Source organism: Odocoileus virginianus, chromosome 18 (assembly GCF_023699985.2).
Source record: "Odocoileus virginianus isolate 20LAN1187 ecotype Illinois chromosome 18, Ovbor_1.2, whole genome shotgun sequence".
NCBI lineage: Eukaryota > Metazoa > Chordata > Mammalia > Artiodactyla > Cervidae > Odocoileus > Odocoileus virginianus.
Window position 1 is genome coordinate 20,144,857 of NC_069691.1, and position 18,355 is coordinate 20,163,211.

At 39.4% G+C, this 18,355-nt stretch overlaps 1 long non-coding RNA gene across 5 annotated transcripts in view; it reads right to left on the bottom strand.

Annotated features, from left to right (window-relative positions):
* LOC139039421 (uncharacterized) overlaps positions 1-18,355 on the bottom strand; it is a 244,864-nt gene that overhangs the window by 52,637 nt on the left and 173,872 nt on the right. The gene's annotated exons all lie outside the window — the stretch shown is intronic.

The following is an 18,355-nucleotide window of genomic DNA, read 5'->3' on the forward strand; positions in this document are numbered from 1 at the left end:
CCAAGAAGGCAAAGGGCACTAAAACATTCTTCCTGACACATTTTTCCAGAAGTTCTGCTATTGACATCTTTCCATGAACTGCTCTAGAACATAATTTTTATTGGCTGTATAGTACTTCAAAACACACTTTGATTCACTAACCAATACTATGCTACTGGACATTCAAGTTATATCAAATGTTTCATTATTACAACAGTATATTGACAAATAATAAAGCTATTCAATCTGGGGACATACTTCTTACAACTCTGTTTCAAAGTTAAAGGACCCAGAACTTTTAAGGGTTTCAGGTTCACACTGTCCCTCTGCCTAATGGAAAGGTGATTCCATTTCTAAATTACAAGCCCTTTTTAAATTCCACTTATGGGATTTGAGGCTGTCTACATAACTTCAATGTGTAAATGTGAAGTGAAGTTGCTCAGTTGTGTCCGACTCTCTGCTACCCCTGACAGGCTCCGCTGTCCATGGGATTCTCCAGGCAAGAATACTGGAGTGGGTTGCCATTTCCTTCTCCAGGGGATCTTCCCAACCCAGGGATTGAGCTCAGGTCTTCCACATTGCAGGTAGACACTTTAACCTCTGAGCCACCAGGGAAGCCTCATCAACTTGGATCAGGATGTTGGAAGGGAAATTTTTCTGGCTAAATTTTGCTGGGAGGACTAATAAGATAGGATGGTCAAGGGAGTGTGATATCCACTCTACATGGAGATTTTATAGAGAATAATCAGAGACTCTTACACCCTCAGGAAGATCAGATATCTAAGAAGGTTCGAGAGAGAGGATGCTATGAGCTGTCAGAAGGGCGATTTGAGGTTCAAAGGAAAGAATTTGTCTTACTATTTGTCTTACTATTCTCACAGGTGAAAAAGGACATACCACATATGTGTAAGCAAACAAACAGGCTTGCCTTCGGGCCACTGCATCTTGTGACTTATTTTTTCCTTAATTTTACAAAACTTCATCGGAGTATAGTTGCTTTACAATGTTGTATTAGTTTTCACTGTACAGCAAATATACATATATGTATATCTACACTTTCTGGACTTCCTTCACATTTAGGTCATGAAGTGACTTCATTTATTTTTGACCAGATTCAAAGAACATTAGATCAAGAATATGAAGATACAGATTCTAGACCTGCCATTATCATCAAAGAGCCGTGTGCCCTTGGGGAAGTACTTAAACTCTCCACATTTATTTCCCTCTTGAAAAATTAGAGTTTAAAATTGAGTCATTTTAAGGCTCCATTCAGTTCTAAAATTTCATGATTTGAGGAAAGCAAAATTTCTGTAAAGTCTGTTCCAGAAATCCATGAACACAAGGAGTACCATGATCAAATATTATTGGGACTTCGTTATAATGCATATTCCCTCTTACAAATTCAGAGAGTTCATTACCATATTAATAGATTCAAAAAATTCTGCTGAAAACTGGTTTGGCTAAATCAAAGATATCCAAACTTACTTCAGTATTTGACAGCTTTTTTCTTGAAAGTTTATCTCTGACAGATCAATCTTTAAGAAACAGTAAAAGACAGTTATTTGATAATCCTAGGTTGCAAAGGAGAAAAGGAAAGATATACCCATTTGAATGCAGAGTTCCAAAGAATAGCAAGGAGAGATAAGAAAACCTTCCTCAGTGATTACTGCAAACAAACAGAATGGGGAAAAAAAGAATGGGAAAGACTAGAGATCTCTTCAAGAAAAGTATAGATACCAAGGGAACATTTAATGTAAAGATGGGGACAATAAAGGACAGAAATGGTATGGACCTAACAGAAGCAGAAGATACTAAGAAGTGGCAAGAATACATAGAAGAACTGTACAAAAAACATATCACAACCCAGATAATCACGATGGTGTGATCACTCACCTAGAGCCAAACATCCTGGAATGCGAAGTCAAGTGGGCTTTAAAGAGCATTGTTAGGAACAAAGCTAGTGGAGGTGATGGAATTCCAGTTGAGCTATTTCAAATCCTAAAAGATGATGCTATGAAAGTGCTGCACTCAATATGCCAGCAAAGTTGGAAAACTCAGCAGTGGCCACAGGACTGGAAAAGGTCAGTCTTCATTCCAATCCCAAAGAAAGGCAATCCCAAAGAATGCTCAAACTACCACACAATTGTACACATCTCACACACTAGCAAAGTAATGCTCAAAATTCTCCAAGCCAAGCTTCAACAGTATGTGAACTGTGAACTTTCAGATGTTCAAGCTGGATTTAGAAAAGGCAGAGGAACCAGAGATCAAATTGCCAATATCCACTGGATCATAGAAAAAGCAAGAGAGTTCCAGAAAAACATCTACTTCTGCTTTATTGACTATGCCAAAGCCTTTCACTGTGTGGATCGTAACAAACTGTGGCAAATTCTTAAAGAGATGAGTATACCAAACCACCTGACCTGCTTCTTGAGAAACCTGTATGCAGGTCAGGAAGCAACAGTTAGAACTGGACATGGAACAACAAACTGGTTTGAAATCGGGAAAGGGATACATCAAGGCTGCATATTGTCATCCTGCTTATTTAAATTATATGCAGAGTACATTATAAGAAACACTGGGCTGGAGGAAGCACAGGCTGGAATCAAGATTGCCAGGAGAAATATCAATAACCTCAGATATGCAGATGATACCACACTTGTGGCAGAAAGTGAAGAAGAACTAAAGAGTCTCCTGATGAAAGTGAAAGAGAGTGAAAAAGTTGGCTTGAAACTCAACATTCAGAAAACTACGATCATGGCATCTGGTCCCAATACTTCATGACAAGTAGATGGGGAAACAATAGAAATAGTGAGAGACTTTATTTTTTGGGGTTTGAAAATCACTGCAGATGGTGACTGCAGCCATGAAATTAAAAGATGCTTGCTCCGTGGAAGAAAAGCTACGACCAACCTAAACAGCATATTAAAAAGTAAAGACATTACTTAGCCAACAAAAGTCTACCTAGTCAAAGCTATGGTTTTTCCAGTAGTCATGTATGAATGTGAGAGTTGGATTATAAAGAAAGCTGAGTGCCAAAGAATTGATGCTTTTAACTGCGATACTGGAGAAGACTCTTAAGAGTCCATTGGACTGCAAGGAGATCAAACCAGTCAATCCCAAAGGAAATCAGTCCTGAATATTCACTGGAAGGACTAATGCTGAAGCTGAAATTCCAATACTTCGGTTACCTGAGGCGAAGAACTGACTCATTGGAAAAGACCCTGATGCTGGGAAAGATTGAAGGTGGGAGGAGAAGGGGATGACAGAGGAGGAGATGGTTGAATGGCATCACCGACTCAATGGACATGAGTTTGAGTAAACTCTGTGTGTTGGTGATGAACAGGGAGGCCTGGCATGCTGCAGTCCATAGGGTCGCAAAGAGTCGGACACAACTGAGTGACTGAACTGAACTGAGGCTGAAAACAATTCACTGATAGAGATATTTGAAGACAGAACATAAACTCAATCAGTAATACCTCCTAGAGACAAGAGCAGCTAATTCTGGACGTGAGACGCATTTTATTCTGAGTCAGTCTTGCTGCCTTACTTGCTGTTTGGTAATCAACAGCTAGTTGTATGTTAGCCTGTCACTTTGGACTCCATTCTTCCAAAACTAAATCCTGTAGAACTATCCTTTCTAGAGAATGCATGCCCAATATCCAGGAAGAGAATATGTTATACTCAAAGCATACATAACCATTTTGGAAAACCATCTGGCATTACTTGATAAAGCTGAAGATGTCTATAACTTAGAAATATCACTCCCATAAATACACATTCTAGAGAATTTTTTGAACATGTGTACAATATAACGTATACTAAAACTTTATAATAATATTGGTAATTATAAATTTAAAAATAGATAATCAGGATTTACTAACTGATAGGGAAGTAAATGAATAAATGCTGTTATATTCATATTATGAATACTACTGAACAGTGAGAAAGAAAGAACTAGAGGTTTTCATGTTAACAAATTAATTTCACAAGCACAATTTTAAGGAGGAAAAGAAACAGGTTGCTGAAGAATATACACTATGTTTCCTTTTACTTAAAAAGTCAACTGCATCCAAAAGTAAACTGTATTGATTAGGATATACTGCTGCTGCTGCTAAGTCGCTTCAGTCGTGTTCTACTCTGTGTGACACCGTAGACAGCAGCCCACCAGGCTCCACTATCTGAGGATTCTCCAGGCAAGAGTACTGGAGTGGGTTGCCATTTCCTTCTCCAACGCATGACAGTGAAAAGTGAAAGTGAAGTCGCTCAGTTGTATCCGACTCTTTGCAACCCCATGGACTGCAGCCTACCAGGCTCCTCAGTCCATGGGATTTTCCAGGCAAGAGTACTGGAGTGGGTTGCCATTGCCTTCTCCGTAGGATATAATACATTATTCTTAAAAACTCTTCTATCCTAACATGCTGGTAACTTTTGGGAGTGAAAAGAGGGCATGAAATTTGGGAGAAGCATAAAGGAATTTTAATACACAGTTATATTATTCTAGCTGTTACACTGCATTGTGGGCATATATGTGGTTTTTATATTTACATTCACCTTTATTCTGGATGCAAGAGTATTTTACAATAAGAAGTACTTTTAATAGAAAAGTTTGAGGTAATCATAAAAAATGCAAATTGTGAAAAACAAACTGATTTCTGCAATCAGAAGATAACAGATATGAAAGACAGACTTAAAACAAAGCAGCATAAAGGTAATTAATGTCTCTGAAGAACAGAAAAATCATTCAAAGGTATATTAAAATTTCCCTGAAGTAAAAAAAAAACTGAATCCATTAACAGAAAAAATACACAGTGCTCATAAGAAAATGCCATACAGTAATAGCAACATGGAAATATATTCTGCTCAAGATTGTAAATTTAATTCCTTGGGTACCCATGCAGAAAAAAAAATCACCCTAAAACTGAAAGAAAATCAGGCTGGCATCAGACTGCTCTATACTCATATTCATTTTAAAAAGATAGTGGAACAATATCTGCCAAATTTAGAAACAAAAATCTGTGATCAAAATAAGATTAAATCCAAAAATAATAATAATAAAAAAATTAAATCCAGAGGAGGTACTATTCATATTTTCAACATGAGAAAACTCAGGATAGCACACATAAGACCTTCCTCAAAAACTGATTTACCAAAAACAAAATAATTCATGTTATTAAGATATGAACTAAACAAAGAGTTTGGTAATAAAGAAGTTACATACATGAAAGATATATCCATCTGAATGCAGAATTCCAAAGAGTAGCAAGGAGAGATAAAAAAGCCTTCCTAAGTGATCAATGCAAAGAAACAGAGGAAAACAATAGAATGGGAAAGACTAGAAATCTCTTCAAGAAAATTAGAGATACCAAGGGAACATTTAATGTAAAGATGGACACAATAAAGGACAGAAACAGTATGAATCTAACAAAAGCAAAAGACATTAAGAAGAGGTGGAAAGAATACACAGAACTATATAAAAAAGGTCTTAATGATCCAGATAACCATGATGGTGTGGTCACTCACCTAGAGGCAGACAACCTGGAATGAAAAGTAAAGTGTACCTTGGGAAGCATCACTATGAACAAAGCTAGTGGAGGTGATGGAATTCCAGCTGAGCTGTTTCAAATCCTAAAAGATGATGCTATGAAAGTGCTGCACTCAATATGCCAGCAAATTTGGAAAACTCATCAGTGGCCACAGGACTGGGAAAGGTCAGTCTTCATTCCAATCCCAAAGAAAGGTAATGCCAAAGAATGCTCAAACTACCGTACAATTGTGCACATCTCATTCACTAGCAAAGTAATGCTCAAAAGTCTCCAAGCTAGGCTTCAACAGTATGTGAACCGAGAACTTCTGGATGTTCAAGCTGGATTTCGAAAGGGCAGAGGAACCAGAGATCAAATTGCCAACATCCATCGGATCATCAGAAAAGCAAGAGAAATCTGGAAAAACATCTACTTACGCTTCATTGACTACACTAAAACCTTTGACTGTGTGGATCACAACAAACTATGGACAATTCTACAAGAGATGGGAATACGAGAGCACCTTACCTGCCTCCTGAGAAATCTGCATGCAAGTCAAGAAACATCAGTTAGAACCAGACAGGAAACAACAGACAAGGCTGTATAGAGTCACCCAGCTTACTTAACTTACATCATGCAAAATGTCAAGCTGGATGAAGCACAAGCTGGAATCAAGATTGCTGGTAGAAATTTCAATATGGCAGAGAGTGAAGAAGAACTAAAGAGCCTCTTGATGAAGGTGAAAGAGGAGAGTGAAAAAGTTGGCTTAAAGCTCAACATTCAGAAAACTAAGATCATGGCATCTGATCTTATAACTTCATGGCAAATAGATGGGGAAATAATGGAAACAGTGAGAGACTTTATTTTCTTGGGCTCCAAAATCACTGCAGATGGTGACTGCAGTCATGAAATTAAAAGATGGTTGCTCCTTGGAAGAAAAGTTATGACCAACCTAGACAGCATATTAAAAAGCAGAGACATTACTTTGCCGACAAAGGTCCATTTAGTCAAAGCTGTGGCTTTTCCAGTAGTCATTTATGGATGTGAGTTGGACCATAAAGAAGGCTGAGTGCCGAAGAATTGATGCTTTTGAACTGTGGTGTTGGAGAAGACTCTTGAGAGTCCCTTGGACTGCAAGGTGATCAAACCAGTCAATCCTAAAGGAAATCAGTACTGAATATTCATTGGAAGGACTAATGCTGAAGATCCAATACTTCGGCTACCTGACGAGAAGAATTGACTTATTGGAAAAGACCCTGATGCTGGGAAAGATTGAAGGCAGGAGGAGAAGGGGATGACAGAGGATGAGATGGTTGGATGGAATCACTGACTCAATGGACATGAGTCTGAGTAAGCTACGGGATTTGGTGAATGACAGGGAAGCCTGGCATGTTCCAGTCCATGGGGCCACAAAGAATTGGACACGACTGAATGATTGAACTGAACTGACAGGAGGAAGGTGGAGCTATGGGAACACTGATGATTTCACTTCTGTTATATAGGAAGGAGTGAATTTTTATCATGATGTTTAAAAAGATTCAGTTTCTTAATATTTTCCAAAACTTTACAGGAATCCATTAGGAAGCAATTTCTCTTAAAAAATTTTCTTTTTTTTACTGGAGTATAGTTTATTTACAATGTTGTGTTAGTCTCAGGTATACAGTAAAGTGAATCTGTTATACATACAGCCACTCTTTTGTAGATTCTTTACCCATATAGACCAGTATAGAGAACTGAGTAGAGTTCCCTATGCTACACAATAGGTCCTTATTAGCTATCTACTTTATATATAGTAGTGTGCATATGTTAATCCAAGTAGGAAGCAATTTCTTTTTATGTGAAGAACTTATTCAAAGTTAAAACAATTTATCTTTTATTCTTAGTTTCTTTTCCTCATTAAATTCAACAAAATTCAACATTTTTTTATTCAAAACATTACAGATCAGATAATCTCATTTTTCTAAAAATGTTTCTCTCTAACCATTCTTCTCCTTGTATCTTTGCATAGAAAAATGTCTGAAATGCAGATTCAAGTAATATTAATGATAACTATTATGGGTGGTTAAAATTTTTCTTCTTTGCTAGATTTCTCAATTGCTTAATTTCTTTATTATAAGGCATTATTTTTATAAATACAGCTAAATGATTTTTCTTTAAAGAAAACTATTAGTAAAACTAGGAATCTAAGCAAATATAACTGTCTCCTCTCTTTTGTGAGATCCCACAGAAATACAGGAAATGAAATAAATCAGATAGAAACTTTAATATGCATGTACATTAAAAAGAACTATCAAGAGGAGAGAGTCTGAGAGCATTCTGTAAGATAGAAAGCAGATTGGATTGGATTGATGGAAAAAACAGAGTACATTATTCTGAACCCCTAAATTTCAGAGCTAAGGACAGCTTTCTGTAAGGGAGTTTGGGAGGAAAAATTCCAAATTTCAAGTCAGCAAATGTCAAGAGCAGACGAACCCATGGGATTACTATCTAGGCTTGTATGTCCACCCTCTCACCCATCTTAGGAATACAGACTCTATGAGACTGGCCTCGGTGGCTTTTGTTCCTGGCTAAAGCTCTTAGCATGGCTTTTGTGATACGTCTTAGCAGGAATCCTAATGTGAATTTTAAAACCCAAAAGCAAAACACAGAAGAGCTTGGGTAACTTTGGGTCCCAATGGGAAGAAAATTATGAGGCGGTGCCACCCAAAGTTCCATTCCCAGGGATAAAGCTCTTACTTTGGCAATAGTGCAGGTCACTAGGCTACCAGTGAGCTACACACACATCCATGTACACATACAGGGAAGCTCACCTGCCAGCACATCTTCTCCACGGGGCAAAGGCTTTGTTTGATCTGCTCTCCCTATTAAGGGGGAGATGTGTTGGAAACACAGACTCACACTCTCTATACTAAGCAACATAGTTCTTCATCAGCTCAGAGTGAGTGAACAAGGATTTCTAGACATTGGAGGAAAGTAAATAGCATGAAAGAGAAAGTTGGAGAGTAACAAACAGAACAAATGACTCATGAGGAAACATCATTATTTTTAAAAAATGACTAACCTCAGAGAGGTGAGATTTTATAGCCATAAAACCACAACAGGCTGCTATAAAATTAAGAATATGACGACTAGAAAATAAATTCAGTTGGTAAACTGTCAAAACTTAAGACCAAGATAGTGAACTGTAAGAAAACTTTGAGGAAATCTGAGAACAGAGCAAACTCAAAGAGACAGACACCATAAAAGAACAGTTGAATTGACATGGGTATAATATCCATAGTTAAATAAATAATAGAAAATATCCCAGAACTCAAGAAAGACTTAGTCTTCAAATTGAAAGAGCTTACTGAGAATGACGCAGAGGAGACCATCTAAAAAGTTAGTTCACATCTAAATACATAATGGCAAATTTGACAACCCCAACAACTATGCTGGTAAAGAATCCACCTGCAATGCAGGAGACCTGGGTTTGATCCCTGGGTTAGAAAGATCCCCTGGAGAAGGGAAAGGCTACCCACTCCAGTATTCTGGCCTGGAGAATTCCGTGGACCACGTAGTCCATAGGGTCACAAAAAGTCAGACATGACTGACTGACTTTCACTTTCAGTTTCAGGAATTATGACAAAGATTCCTAAAGCTTTTAAAGTTTTAAAAAGTCACAGCTTCTGGTGAACAAAAATTATACTGATGCCAGAATTCTCACCAGCAGCAAAGGCCATTAGCAGATAACAAAGCAAGTTCAGAGGGAAAAAGACTTTTGAGCCCCAAATCCAAAAACTTTGAGGAAATAGAAAACTTTTTCAGATATAAAAAGCCTCAAAGATTTTGTGTGTCACAGTGAAAAAATAAAAGGAATTAGTCAAGAGGAAAAAACAAATATAAGAAATATTTCCTGGCGGTCCAGCGATTGAGACTTCTCCTTCCAATGAGGGGGGTGGGTTCAATCCCTGGATGGGCAGGTAGAAGCCCACATGTCTCATGGACAAAAGGCTAAAACATAAAACAGAAACAATACTGTAACAAATTCAACAGACTTTAAAAATGATCTACCTCAAAAAATTCTTTTTAAAAGAAAAGGGATAACATAGATAACAACGATAGCAAAGATAGAAGAAACAGTGGCAATCTGAGTATAAACTATAGGAAGGGTAGAAATCTGAAAATAAAAAAAGAATTATATCCATTTTTAATGATGAGCACATTTTTCCAGACTAGCAAGTGTTCAGTGTCACAGGATTCTTTTTCTATTAGTTTATGAAACTGGTTGGTTCCACAATGAAAGGTATTTATATGGTCATTATACTTAATATGCTTTTTGTACAGGGGGTAAATTTTCTGATGCAATCTATAAACCAAGCAATACTTAGTGAACTACATATTCTAAATCTTGACTATCTATAGATAATATAACCAAACAAAATTGGGAGTTCTATACTGGGAGTCAGCAGTACATCCAGAGTAGATAGCTCAGGAAACAGAAATATGAGTATTACGACATACAGTTATCACGGTCATCAGCTAAAACAAGCAAATAACAGGTCAGAGTAGATCACACTGGGAAATGTGATCAGGCACAAGTGGAGTGGGTGGGAGAAAGTTGTTTCTGTTTTTTTTGAAAATTGTTTTTATTTTACACATTCCTATACAGTTTGACTCCCCTTCCTCATGTTCAATATTTCTTTAATTTTAAAAAGTCAGTGAGCAGTCCCCCAAAGAACAGAATACCTAAACAATCCTTCAGTTCTCTCCTTTTAACCCCATTCCTTAGTGAACAATTCTGAACATCTGCCTAAATATTTTACAAAGTCCTATTCACCTTACTTTTTAAAAACTCAGTGACTTTAGTTTACTGAAACAGAGTATTTATGCTAAAGTTATTCCTAACTCGCTGTTTGTTACCCCGTCATTTTAGAACTCAGGAAACTGAGTCCTGGGGAGGTCAGTGTCCAAGTCAAGGATACGCTACAAGGCAGTGGCAGATGTCCGGGGCTTAAGTGGTTTACAGCGATCCATACTGTTATCAGAGGCAGTAGCATTATGGGCTGGCTTTCTGAGAAGGTTCAAAGAGGAAACACCTGTGGTAACGGTCCCTCCCCCTCTCCCTCTCCCTCCCTCAGTGTTGGCTGCCTCCTGCCTGCAATCCAGGGGAACATTAAGCATCACATATCACCCTTCTTAGGCCACTGGTACGTCATTACTGGTGTGCAGATATCAGGGCCTCCTGGAATCTGTGGTTAAGAAAGAATAAACGGGCCTCTGGAGGAACCAGTCAGAGCTGTGAGTGCAAAAATCCTTTGCAAACAAGAACTAGTGGGCAGGTCAATGAGGACTACACAGAGTGAGACAGACAGTGAGTGACAGAAGGATGGGAAGGAGAGGCAGAGAGAAGGACTTTTTTTGTTTCTCTTAAGGGTGACTTACGGGGACAGAGCTTGTGGGGTTCGGAAGTTTCTTTGCACTGGGTGATTATACACCCTTTTATCACCGCAGGATCTCCAGAGGTGACAGAAGGAAGTAACATGCAGTCTCTGTGATGGAAATGCTACTAATCCTACAGCACGGCCACCAACAAGAACAAAAACCTCCTGGCAACTTTAATACACACTGTTGTTTCCCTCTGATGATGTTCCAGGATGCTCAAGAACTGGGAAAGAAGAATACCAAGAAGCCAGACAACCTGTCTAAACTTGGAAAGGATGCTTTGACCAAGCTATAAAATAAGCACTAAGAACTATGTCTGCAGAAGCAACTCAGAGCTGTGTGTATGTGTGTGTTGGGGGAGGGAGGGTTTGTACCTTTATACATCCTATTAGCCAGCTAATTTGCCCTCCATGGGAAGGTAAGTTGTCCCCTGCAGACTGCAAGTATCTGACAGCAGTTTCCATGCCTACTGCGCTCATCCAGCAGAGTATCTGGCACATGAAAGGCATGAGTAAGTACCTGTTAATTACCTCACTAAAGGGGACATGGCAGCCCTTGGAATTCAGTCTCCATCTCAGTTTGAAGAGATGATTCTGTGCGCTTCTCTTCCTCTCTGCAGCTCCTCTGGTAGCAGATAAATGGAGGGTAGATAGGTAAGACAGGTCTGGGGGATATTCTTCACATCTCTAAATGCTGGTACATTTGGCAACAGAGAGAGGGCAATTCAGGTATGTCAGGAAGAGGTTTTTTTTTTAAGAATTTTTTGATATGGACCATTTTTGAAGTCTTTACTGAATTTGTAACAATATTGCTTCTGCTTTATGTTTTGTTTGTTTGCCCCACCCCACCCCCACCCCAGGCATGTGGGATGTTAGCTCCCTGACCAGGTATTGAACCTGCAACCCCAGCACTGGAAGGCGAAGTCTTAACCACTGGACCACTAGGCAATTCCCAGGAAAAGTTGTTAAACTGTATTTTAAAATGGACAAAAGGTTACTGAGTGTCCTGTGCAGTATAACCTTCCAGGGTGCTCTTCACCTTTCAGAATCTTAAAGTTATTTTTCAACTCCGTAAGAAAAACTAATGATGATGCAAGTAATTCTTGTCCTTAGAAACTGAATGGAATTATATCTGGAGGAATCTGAAAGATGACTGCCCTACAGATGGACCAGTCTTCCATCTATGTATAAATTCTTTCCAGGGTTCCTCATTGCCTACAAATGTGGTTCCTTGAGGTTGCCTTTGAACAGGTTTAACATCTTACTAGTTTACCTACTCATGAGTTAAATAAAGTATCTGTCACATGCTAATATTTGCATGAGAATCATGCCTTTATCTTTGTAAGAAGTTATCTTTTAGAATTTTAATACACTACTTTTCACTTTAGTTCTAGGATGTAATTTATTGTCACCTCATCATGACTTTTCCTCTTTCCTTGTAGGTGTAATGCACAGCACAGTAACTAACAGTATACTTGCTTTGGAGATGACTGACCTGCTCTCCTTCTCTATCTCCTAGTAATCTTGTTCAAATTAATTAACCTCAAGCCTTGGCTTCTATATATGTAGAACAGGACTAATATTAGCAGTTACTTTATGGGTTGCTCTGAGACAATGAGTTAATGCACAAAAAACGATTATACATGGCTTGGTAAACAGCAAGTGCACAACAGATGCACTATTAATCCTCTTTTAATGCCCTGTGGAGGGTGAGCCAGACTTTCAGTGATTGGTGTCCAGTAAGAATGGGAGGGTAGAATGGACAGCTGGTCAAGTCACTACGCAGCAATTCTCCTAGATTGTAATTATTCCTTTCCACTCATTCACTGGAAAGTCCCAAGAAATATATAGTCTGTGTAGCAACTTCTAGTTGCCTATCCAAATCCATTCTTGCCTTTTACCTTATTAATACCTACATTAATGTTGGTGCAAGAATGCACCAACTGAAATACAATACTGCCCAGCCACTCTTGCAGCAAAGTATGGCTAATGACTAAGTTTTGACCTTTGAGATGAGCACATAAACTTGCTGGGAGAGACTTCCTGGGAGGTTCCTTAAAATGGGGAGGAAAAACTAGGGAAAGACAATTTTGAGTTCCTTCCTTTATCCATCTGATGGCCTAGAACATGGATTTCTTGGCTGAAGCTCTAGCCAACACATCTTGGATGTTGAGGTGACTTGCAGGAGATAAGCTGTGTACTAAGACAGTGTAGCAGGAAGATGCAAGCAGCCTGGGATTAAACAAATTTTGTGTAGCTGCCACACTGCCTTCTCAATCTGACTTCTTTCACATAAATTAAAAAATGTCCCTCTGTGTTTAAGTCACTGTTAATTTGGGCTTTGTGTAAGTTACGTGGAGGTGAACTAACTGATAAATGCTGTTCCTGTTCAGACCAAGGGGCATCGTAACCATGTGAGTCATAATGGAACCATGGAATCTGAGAACTCAGATCAATTTCTACCCTCTGCGTTTAGCTGGGTTACTTGCTGGATCCGAGGGACCACATAGTAGCAAAGGACACAAGTCGAAAGGTGAAGGGTCTCCCCTTCCGGCCGTGCCTCCAGGTTTACAAATGAATCATTTCCCCAGTGGGGACTTCTTTCCATCCATAGCAATCTTCAGGACTATGAGGCTCTGGTGCAATTATAGAATGAAAATGCTAAATGAAATGCTAAACGTTAGCATATTTAGAATATGCTAGGATATTTTATGTTAGAATAAAAAATTAAATTTTGATTTGCTTCCTCTGGGCAGATATAAACAGTATTTAGTTATATGACTATATAACTATGGTTATAGTTAGGTTATATAATGTCAGTCAGTTCAGTTCAGTTCAGTCACTCAGTCGTGTCCGACTCTTTGTGACCCCATGGACTGAAGCACGCTAGGCTTCCCTGTCCATCACCAACTCCCAGAGCCCGCGCAAACTCATGTCCATAAAATTTGTTGTGATCCACACAGTCAAAGGCTTTGGCATAGTCAATAAAGCAGAAGTAGATGTTTTTCTGGAACTCTCTTGCTTTTATGATAATCCAATGGATGTTGGCAATTTCATCTCTGGTTCCTGTGCCTTTCCTAAATCCAGCTTGAACATCTGGAAGTTCATGGTTCATGCACTGTTGAAGCCTGACTTGGAGAAGTTTAAGCATTACTTTGCTAGTGCGTGAGATAAGTGCAATTGTGCAGTAGTTTGAGCATTCTTTGGCATTCCCTTTCTTTAGGATTGGAATGAAACTGACCTTTCCCAGTCTTGTGGCCACTGATGAGTTTTCCAAATTTGCTGGCATATTGAGTGAAGCACTTTCACAGCATCATCTTTTAGGATTTGAAATAGCTCAACTGGAATCCCATCACCTCCACTAGCTTTGTTCATAGTGATCCTTCCTAAGGTCCACTTGACTTCGCATTCCAGGATCACATTCCAGTGATCACAATAGCATGATCACGTGCCTAGGTTATATAATATATATTTACATAATTATACTTTTGTGGTTTTACTTTTGGTAAAATCAGTGAAAATATTAGACCCCTACCTTTCACAAAATGTGTTCCATTTATTTTCTCGTATCTGTTCCACAACACTGTGAATGAAGCATTAATGTTTCCAGTTTGTTGTTCAGATGCAACTTCGTGATTTACAGATACAAAAACTAAAATGCAAAGTGATTCAATAATTCGATCCAGCTAACTCCTATTTCTCTGTAGCAACTGGTCTGTAGCAACTGATCACTAAAGAAACCCTTGATTGAACTGATATTTTTTAATAGCAAAAGACATTTTAAAATTTAAAACAAAGAAACATTTCTAACATTTGAAGTTAGAACTTTCAATATATAAAAAAGACCAACAAATTACATATTTGATTTTGCTGATTAAGAAGTAAAGCAACATTTTAACAATTTAAACATGAAGAAAGTAGGATTATTTGGATTTTATTTTCCACCCAATATGTGAATATAAAATCTGTCCCAGGTTTAACCAAATTTCAAATGTTTCATCTTCTCAATGGTTTTTCCTCTAATGTGAAATGCAGCTAATTAGCTCATCCCTGATTTGAGAGCAACTAGTGACTTGAGAACATCCAGGGGACCGACCTGCAGCCAGCTCTGCAGAGCCCTGAAGAGACAACAGATGAGTAAATGGATTTGTTCCTCGAGGGTGAGAGCTGATGAAATGCACATGTTGCACAGATGTAACCAAGGCATCCTGAAATTTCTTTTCTCCAGGTCCCTTTTAAGAATATTTAGTCTAAAAAAGTTGCCTGCCAATGAAAGAATCACATTTCTGAAAGGTTATTCAACCAGTATTACAAATAGGTGAAATATTTATAACAACCAAAAAACAGATCTAAAGAAGTATTCGAGTTCATGCACAACTCCATTATGGAATTAATATAATTAGGGGCCTACAGAACAAACACATCGGAGGCAACAGAGCTCTAATAAGAGACTATGTCTGAATCAAAACACATTACTCTACTCTTAAAAATCACAGATTCTTGGGATCTGGGTCTGGATAATTGTCCTCCTTCCTCTCCCACACCATTTCCTTTCTTACAAGGATTATTCAGTAAGTCTGGAGAGTTCAGAATTTCTCCCACATCAGAAGCCTTCTGGCTTCAGAGAAATATCCATCCACCCAGCATCTTTCTTCCACAATGATCCCAAACCACTCACTGTCTCAGTTAAGCTTGCCAAAGAAAATTTCATCCCCAGACAGTTAGTGACTTAACTGACTTGTGTGTGTGCTCAGTCATGTCCAACTCTTTACAACCCCATGGACTGTGGCCCTCCAGGATCCTCTGTCCTTGGTATTTTCCAGGCAAGAATACTGGAGTGGGGTGCCATGCCCTTCTCCAGAGAATCTTCCTGACCCAGAGGTCGAACCCAGGTCTCCCACATTGCGGACAGATTCTTTACCATCTACAACCTCACTGTACAAGAGAGGAGACAGATGCAGATAAGTGACATGACTTATCAATTTCAAGAAACCAAGGAGCAACCCAGCAAGGAACCAAGGAGCAACCCAGCCAAGGCTAGAAGCTGAACTGGCTGTCCCCCATGCAAATATTTTCTTATGCCAGCCCTCGGAGTCCCACGTGGAGGTGGCCTGCTATTGCTGGAACCGGAGGAAGATCGTATCAGTCAGTATGCTCACTGTGCCTCAGAAGTCTGCTAAATGACATTTGCATGTTGTTTCCTTGTCCCTGCTTTACTCAGAATAATCCAACCACCTTCTCCATGTGCTGCTGTTCTGTGCTGACCAGCTGAGAAATTCTGCTGATTTATTAGTCTTTGGTGGGCTGTGTTCCATGTAATTTTCAAGCAAAAGCAAAAAAGATTGCTATCAGCTAGGAAGTTATATGAAGCACAGAGGTTAAAACAACATCTCCCCTGAATAACACATTTAAAAAGTCACCCAAAGCATCTTATTCAATCTAGCACCCAGATTTAAAGATTGCCAGATGGCCCACCCAGGCCCCTGAGGAAGAAATATTGCATTGGTCTTCCCTTCTTATTCCTGTCTTGCCCTGAAAATACCAAAAACTTGTAGAGAACCACAGAACTGCAGCATTCAATTATGCTAATAATTAAAGGTAAGATACTCAGGCTGGATGGTTTCTCACTACCTGGAGATGAAATACAGCATTTGTATATGTAATACCAAATTCCCTGAGCATTTCTAAGAAAGCTGGAAACCTCAGGAAGAGATCAAGAAAGATGAGGGGTTTCAAATTCCTCCCAGGACAAGCCTCTGGGATGCAACTATGTGAACAGCATGATAAAGTGTAATCAACCAAATACACTATCTCACAAAGCCAGATGGACTTTCAATTATAGCCCTGGTATCACTCTGAATTGTTCTTGCCCTGCACTCGCTTTAAACAATCAGTTCAACGATTAGGCATCGGGCACGAAGTGCCCTGCTCTGCAGTATCATACATGACGTGAGAGCATTATAAACAGGACCAGCAAAGGCCCCACCCACTGAGGTTACTGAAGGAGACAGACGCACACGCGGTCAAACACATTAGGTAATTCAGGGCTTACTTATGTTTTTGCACTATCTCAATATTTAAAATATTCACTTGTTGAATCACACAGGATCTCTACAACATAGGCTATATTTTATTCTATTTGCTAAAGTAGAAATTAGGTCGCTCTTCTGGATTGATTGTACACCCCCACCTTAATTAATATGGTTGAAGTCCTAATCATGGGTACCTCAGGATGTGATCTTATTTGGAAATAGAGTTGTAGCAAATGTAACTAGCTCAGGTTGAAGTCACTGGAGCAGGGTGGGCCCCTAATCCATTACGACAGGTCTCCTTACCCAGAGGGGAACCCTGGACATGGGCAAGCATACAGAGAGAGTGCCACAGGAAGATGGAGGCAGAGCCCAGGTGAAGGCAGCAGAAGCCAGGGAACACCCAAGACGCCAGCAAACCTCTAGATGCTCAGAGAGAGGCATGAACAGATTCACCGTCATAACTGTCATAAGCAGCCAATCAGCCAATACCTTGCTCTCAGACTTCTAGCCTCCAGAACTGAGACAACAAATTCTGTCTAAGCCATCCAGTCTGCGGTACTTATTACAGCAGCCCTAGCAAACCAATATAGTCACCAAGCCAATAAAACATGAACAACACAAACCCCAGCAGCCTGGTGCCAGAGTTGGCATTCATAAGCATTTCACTGAAGTGCTTATACTCTTTAAAGCATTGAGCCAAACACCACACACTCTCCTGCCCATGAGGCCGAACGAGAGCCACAGAGGTACACAGAAGCCAGAGTGCAAAGAAAGATCTTGAGGAGTCTCATTCAAAACATCCCTTCAGTAAGCATCTGTTGAGACTTAACAACTATAAAGACTCAACGTGTAGGATGTGTCTCTGTTCTCATGGAATTTAATACTCCTAATAGATCTCTGAGCAACTAAATGACAATGTACTGAATTAGGGAGGCCTTACATCAGAAGTTTGTAAAATCCAGAAGGTCATGCAGGTACTAGGAGGTTAATGCTGGGGTAGAAGGAGATTTTGAGCAGACAAAAAACAATATGTATAATGTCACAGAATCACAAACTGAAGATAGCAAGGCAAGGAAGAGAAAGCCCAGATTCTAAATAAAGTGTGTGAGGCTGGGTGAGAGCCACTAAGATCTAGAAAGCAGCCCTGGACTGGAGCCTGCTGCTGCCTCGGGTGCTGACCCGGGCCACCCTCCTGTCACTGCACTGATTTCCTCATTCATGAAGATTTCCTGCTCCTCATTCATGTCACTCTGGCTGCCTGACTCCACGAAGCTAAACCTCAGCTTCTGAGGACCATCTCAATCCACCAGGCTTTTTACCCCCCTCTCCACCCACTGCTTCTAGGGCATCTTGGCCCTGTCTCCAGATTTTTTGGGGGAAACCATTTAGTTCTTCTTTC